Source organism: Neoarius graeffei, chromosome 12 (genome assembly GCF_027579695.1).
Source record: "Neoarius graeffei isolate fNeoGra1 chromosome 12, fNeoGra1.pri, whole genome shotgun sequence".
NCBI classification, from domain to species: Eukaryota; Metazoa; Chordata; class Actinopteri; order Siluriformes; family Ariidae; genus Neoarius; species Neoarius graeffei.
Genome location: NC_083580.1, coordinates 55,322,411 through 55,328,940, shown reverse-complemented (window position 1 = coordinate 55,328,940; position 6,530 = coordinate 55,322,411). Strand labels below are relative to the sequence as shown.

The 6,530-nt window shown below is 47.5% G+C and overlaps 1 pseudogene; it reads right to left on the bottom strand.

Annotated features, from left to right (window-relative positions):
• Positions 1-4,479: 4,479 nt before the first annotated feature.
• LOC132894779 (sialidase-3-like) lies at positions 4,480-5,802 on the bottom strand (annotated as a pseudogene).
• Positions 5,803-6,530: the final 728 nt, after the last annotated feature.

The window sequence follows — 6,530 nt, the reverse complement described above, 5'->3', positions numbered from 1 at the left end:
GCACAGTGGTTCGGATCCCCAATGCGCCAGGAGCTGCCCTCGATCGGGCCGGAGCGTATCGCATACCGGTGAGTATCCAAGGGGATACATATCAGGCGTTGGTGGATTCTGGTTGTAATCAGACCTCAATTCACCAAAGCCTGGTGCAAGACGAGGCATTGGGGGGAGCACAGGGGGTGAAGGTGTTGTGTGTGCACGGGGATGTTCACAGCTACCCGTTGGTGTCGGTCCACATTTTGATCCGAGGGGAAAAATTTATAGTAAAGGCGGAGGTTAATCCTCGCCTCACCCACTCTATAATTTTGGGGACTGATTGGCCGGGATTCAGGGAGTTGATGAGTCATCTAGTGAAGAGTGGGTCCTACCATAGTTCAGCAGGGGGAGGTCCCGGTGTCGCTTTGGCGGGAGCAGCTATCGCAGAGCCGTCTACGTCATCTCCGCGTCAGAGTGAGGAGCCACAGGCTCCTCCTCCCTCTCTCGGGGAATCCCTTGCGGATTTCCTGTTAGAGCAGTCATGAGACGAGACTCTGCGGCATGCGTTTGACCAAGTGAGAGTAATCGATGGTCAAACGCTCCCGCCAAACGCCACCCCGTCCTTCCCCTATTTTTCTATTATGAAAGATAGATTATACCGAGTGACGCAGGACACTCAGATGAAAGAGCAAATCACACAGCTTTTGATTCCAAAAAGCCGCCGGGAATTGGTATTCCAGGTGGCTCACTTTAATCCCATGGCTGGACACTTAGGGCAGGATAAGACACTAGCCCGAATAATGGCCCGATTCTATTGGCTGGGGATTCGCGGCGATGTCCGTAGGTGGTGTATGGCATGCCGCGAATGCCAGTTAGTAAATCCAGTGGCCATTCCAAAAGCGCCTTTGCGCCCCCTACCATTTATCGAGACCCCGTTCGAAAGAATTGGGATGGATCTCGTCAGGCCATTAGATTGGTCAACACGAGGGTACCGCTTTATTTTAGTTCTGGTGGACTATGCAACGCGATACCCGGAAGCGGTGCCTCTTTGCAATATCTCAGCACGCAGTATTGCGGAGGCACTCTTCTGCGTCATCTCCCGAGTTGGAATCCCGAAAGAGATTCTGACTGACCAAGGCACCTCGTTTATGTCACGAACACTGAGGGAACTGTATGGGCTATTAGGTATTAAGCCGATCCGCACCAGCGTGTATCACCTACAAACGGACAGTTTAGTTGAACGGTTCAATCGCACCCTCAAGAATATAATTTAAAAATTCGTAAGTGAGGATGCATGTAACTGGGATAAATGACTCGAACCCTTGTTATTTGCAGTGCGAGAGGTCCCCCAAGCCTCCACGGGGTTCTCCCCATTTGAATTGTTATACGGGCGTAAGCCGTGTGGCATTTTAGATGTGCTGCGAGAAAATTGGGAGGAGGGACCTTCACCAAGTAAAAATGAAATTCAATATGTTATTGACCTGCGCGCAAAACTCCACAAACTCACACACCTAACCCAGGAGAATTTGTGGCAGGCCCAAGAACGGCAAACCCGCCTGTACGACAGGGGTACATGCCTTAGGGAGTTCGCACCGGGAGATAGAGTACTCATACTGTTGCCCACATCAAGCTCCAAATTGATCGCCAAGTGCCAAGGACCCTTTGAGGTCACATGGCGAGTCGGGGACGTCGATTATGAGGTGAGGCGGACGGACAGGGGTGGGGTGCTACAGATTTACCACCTCAATCTACTCAAACTCTGGAACGAGGAGGTCCCCGTAGCGTTGGTGTTGGTGGTTCCAGAGAAGGCGGAGCTGGGGCCGGAGGTTCAAAAGGGCGCATTGGCATCGCATACCTCTCCGGTCCCCTGTGGAGCACCACATTGAGATGCCCCCGGGGGTGGTAGTGCGTAGCCGCCCTTACAGGCTACCCGAACACAAGAAAAAAGTGGTTCGGGAAGAACTTGAGGCCATGCTCGAGATGGGCATCGTCGAGGAGTCCCACAGTGACTGGAGCAGCCTAGTGGTCTTGGTTCCCAAGGCCAACGGGTCGGTCCGGTTCTGTGTGGACTACAGAAAAGTCAACGCGGTGTCTAAATTCAACGCGTACCCAATGCCTCGTATTGATGAGTTGCTCGATCAGCTACGCACGGCTTGCTTTTACTCGATGCTGGATTTGAAAAAGGGTTATTGGCAGATCCCCTTGACTCCATTATCCCGAGAAAAAACGGCCTTTTCCACACCGTTCGGCTTACACCAGTTTGTCACACTTCCTTTTGGGCTGTTTGGGGCACCCGCTACGTTTCAGCGGCTGATGGACAGGGTCCTCCGCCCCCATGCCACCTATGCGGCCCCATACCTCGACGATATCATTATTTATAGTAATGACTGGCAGCGGCACATACAACACCTGAGGGCCGTCCTTAAGTCGCTGAGGCGAGCGGGTCTCACAGCCAAACCAAAGAAGTGTGCGATTGGGCGGGTGGAAGTACGGTATCTGGGCTTCCACTTGGGCAACAGGCAGGTGCGTCCCCAAATTAATAAGACAGCAGCAATTGCGGCCTGCCCGAGGCCCAAGACCAAAAAGGGGGTGAGACAGTTCCTGGGGCTGGCTGGCTACTATCGTAGGTTTATACCTAATTATTCGGACGTCACCAGCCCGCTGACTGATCTCACTAAAAAGGGGGCACCAGATCCGGTCCAGTGGACGGAGCAATGCCAGTGGGCTTTCTCTGAAGTAAAGGCTGCACTGTGCAGGGGGCCACTATTACACTCCCCTGACTTTTCTCTCCCTTTTATGTTACAGACGGATGCGTCGGACAGAGGGCTGGGGGCCGTGTTGTCCCAGGAGGTGGAGGGGGAGGATCATCTCGTGCTGTACATCAGCAGAAAGCTGTCGGTACGCGAGGGGCGCTACAGCACGATAGAAAAGGAGTGCCTCGCGATCAAGTGGGCGGTCCCCTGCTGGGACGCCCTTTTACCCTCTGTTTGGACCACGCGCCCCTCCAGTGGCTCCACCGCATGAAGGATGCCAACGCGCGGATCACCCGTTGGTATCTGGCACTCCAACCCTTTAATTTCAAGGTGATCCACAGGCCGGGGGCGCAGATGGTTGTGGTGGACTTTCTCTCCCGTCAAGGGGGTGGGGAGTCGGCTGCAGGCCGGACGGCTGCCCGGCCTGAGTTGGGCGGTGGGGGTATGTGGCAGCGGGGGCGTGGTCAAGCGCCGGTCTGTGACAGGAGGGCGGAGTCAGGGAAGGTAAGTGGCAGAATCACTACACCTGATGTCAATTAACCTGTGTTTGTGTGTCTTCCCAGTGACCGCGCCCTATATAAAGAGAGAGAGAGCAGAGGAAGGCAGGTCTCTCCTGAACCAGCCAACTTGTGTGTTCTGTGTGACTGGGAGTATATTTGTCTCTGAAAAGAACAAATAAATTGAATTATGGAACTTTATTCTGGCCTGCCGTCTTTCTGTGCTCCTCCCCCTCCTACGAACTGCCACAACTATATTTTACTGTTGTAGAATAAATGGGGAGTAAAATGTCCCCTAAATTAGATCTCTATTTGAGCAGGGTTGTTTTTTGTTTTTTTTTAAATCCCACTTTGGTGATACAGCCATACCACCCATAACATCAGCAATTATTGTGAAGATGCATGTGAAATACAGTCATAGATGTAATTATTTGAGCAAGGTAACTTATTTACATCGTTTTAGATAGACTAAGCACACACTGTCAAATCAAAGTACAAATTAGACAAAAGAACTAAAGAACAGAACCTTTAAATGTAATGTTTTTGAAAGAGTTACAACATTTCTGTTTACCATATTTGATATTTTAAAGAAACACAATATGAATCCAATAGAGCATGACAAAATTTAAACACTTAAGAAAATTTGAGGTCACAAATGCAGCTTCCTTTAAGAATGTTTAAGTGTGTATGTGTAATGGTTTGCACCAAATCATTCATATTTTGCCATCGATGAGACTTGATTGAAGAAGCCTTTATTTGTCACATGCACACTCAAGCTCAGTGAAATTCATCCTCTGCATTTAACTCATCTGAAGCAGTGAACACACGCACACACACCCAGAGCAGTGGGCAGCCCTACTACAGCATCCGGGGAACAGTTAGGGGTTAGGTACCTTGCTCAAGGGCACTTCAGCCCAAGGCCACCCCATGTTAACCTAACTGCATGTCTTTGAACTGTGGGGGAAACCGGAGCACCCGGAAGAAACCCACGCAGACACAGGGAGAACATGCAAACTCCACACAGAAAGGCCCCCCCGTCGGCCACCAGGCTCGAACCCAGAACCTTCTTGCTGTGAGGCAACAGTGCTAACCACTACGCTACCGTGCCACCATCACTCAGCCCTAATAGTTTCATTGTTGAGATACTGATAGACATTAGATTTTAGTCCTCCCATCTAATATCATATAGTGTATGAACAAGCTTGAGTTCTGTAGCAGAACCTCTGTTGTAGTTTATCCAATCACATTTAGTTAAATTATTTAGCTGAAGGCAGCTCCACAAAGGCTATTTCTTCAAGTTCACTATTCTCTCCACACTCCATGAGGCAAGTAAAGTGATCAGGCTCCTCACATGGAGTCAGATCTGAGGCTGTAATGGATGATCCATGCTTTGCTCCAACCAGAGCCTTATTCAAATATACCCCAAGATCCTTTCTCTCCATTCTGTCAGTTGGATGAGAATAAAGGAGCCAGTTCTCAGTGTCTGATGTTAAGTTCTTTTGTTCCTTCGGTGCAGCGATGCTCAGCACACTACCCTGGAAGCCATGATCAGATTCTACCAGGTTCTCTGGAAATTGAAGTGTACTAAAAGCCACTCCACTATTCTCACTCAGCGCCTCAACTCTATAACCTTTGGTGCTTCTTGCATTGCAGTGTAAGTGAATTGTGATGTCTCTGTCAACGATCTCTGACATCACACACTCACAAGATTTGGTGGTGCTTAAGACTCTTTCTCCGAACTTCCATGTAGTCCCACAATCATCATTATAGAACACAAAAGCCTGGGACATTGCATGTGGTGGGCAATCATCATCATTCCTGCTCATGTAATAGAATGATTAGTCTGCCATTCTTCATCTGAATACCATGCCCAGGTCCAACAGCAAACGTGGCCCAATTTCTAATCTTCTAATTTCTGCTCCAATTCTGTCTACTGTCCTGGCAAGTGACACAACACAACCAGGCCTCGTCCTTACCAGTGTAAATCTGGTGATGTTCAGTGGTCCTACCAGCACACAGATAAAGAACAAAAAAGACAGTAATCTGCTTTATAGTGTGATTTCCTGACAAACAAGCTATGCTTAGCTCCTGAACAGGTGACCACTGAAAATTTGCATTTCTATGACTATTTTGCCAAATGAAGGTAAAATGTTAACACAAAATAAGCAGTGTTTGCATTAGCATTACCTGAATTGACCCATTCTGTCTTGTTCCCCTCCTTCAGGAGAGTGGCATCATGATTGTGGGATGAGGTTCATTTCTCAGCACAAGCAAGAAAGGTTTGGGCATCATAATGTAGATTAGAGATGGGATGCTGTATGTTATACCACTTATCTCTTTTCTGAACAGTTGTTTTTGCAGGTTCTGCTTGGAGGGTGTAGGAACAGGTTGTTGATGTTCTGTTTTTCATATGTATGTATGTATGTATGTATGTATTTGGAAACACAGAAAAGAATCAGAATCAGAGGTAGTGACTTTCCTCCTGCTAAGCCATGCACAAACAGCACTAGCCTTACCAAAATCTGGTGAATGACTGCGATGCTGGCTTTCTTTGCTTTCTTTTGATATTCAGAATTCATGTTCTATTGACAAAACATTTACATACGGGTGAATATGAAACTATACCACAGTTCAGGGAAATGTAACACTGGGTGACAGCGGGGAGACTTGGGACAAGTTTTCAGTTTTTATAGATTGTGTGAAATTCTTTGCAGGTAGCATCACATTCATCTTGCATTAGAGAGTATTTACTATACCCTCTTGCCACAACATTAATTTCTCAGCTTGTCACACATACTGGCCTTCAGGCTTCACTTTTTATGTTATTATTTTTTGTGGGGAGACATGAGACACTGAGGGGAGACATGGAACAAAAATAAAATACCTACATGTTTAATTTATATTTATGATCAAAACTTGTAACATATGAACGAGTTATATGAACACACAGTGCTGGTACAGCAACAGAAAAATGTCAATTTAACCAAAACCTGACTAGATAAAACAGTTCCATTCTCAAGAAGGAATGAAATAAGTTTAATCCTCATGCAGGTACATGGCCACATTTTTACCAAAATTTTTTAAACAAGTTTATATTTGCAAACCACAAGAAAAAAACTCTAACATGAACTGTCCCAACTCTCCCCATCTGGCTATTTTGAAAAAAGGAAGGGGAGGGGGGGGAAATATATATATATATATATATATCTCATCTCATTATCTCTAGCTGCTTTATCCTTCTACAGGGTCGCAGGCAATCTGGAGCCTATCCCAGCTGACTACGGGCGAAAGGCGGGGTACACCCTGG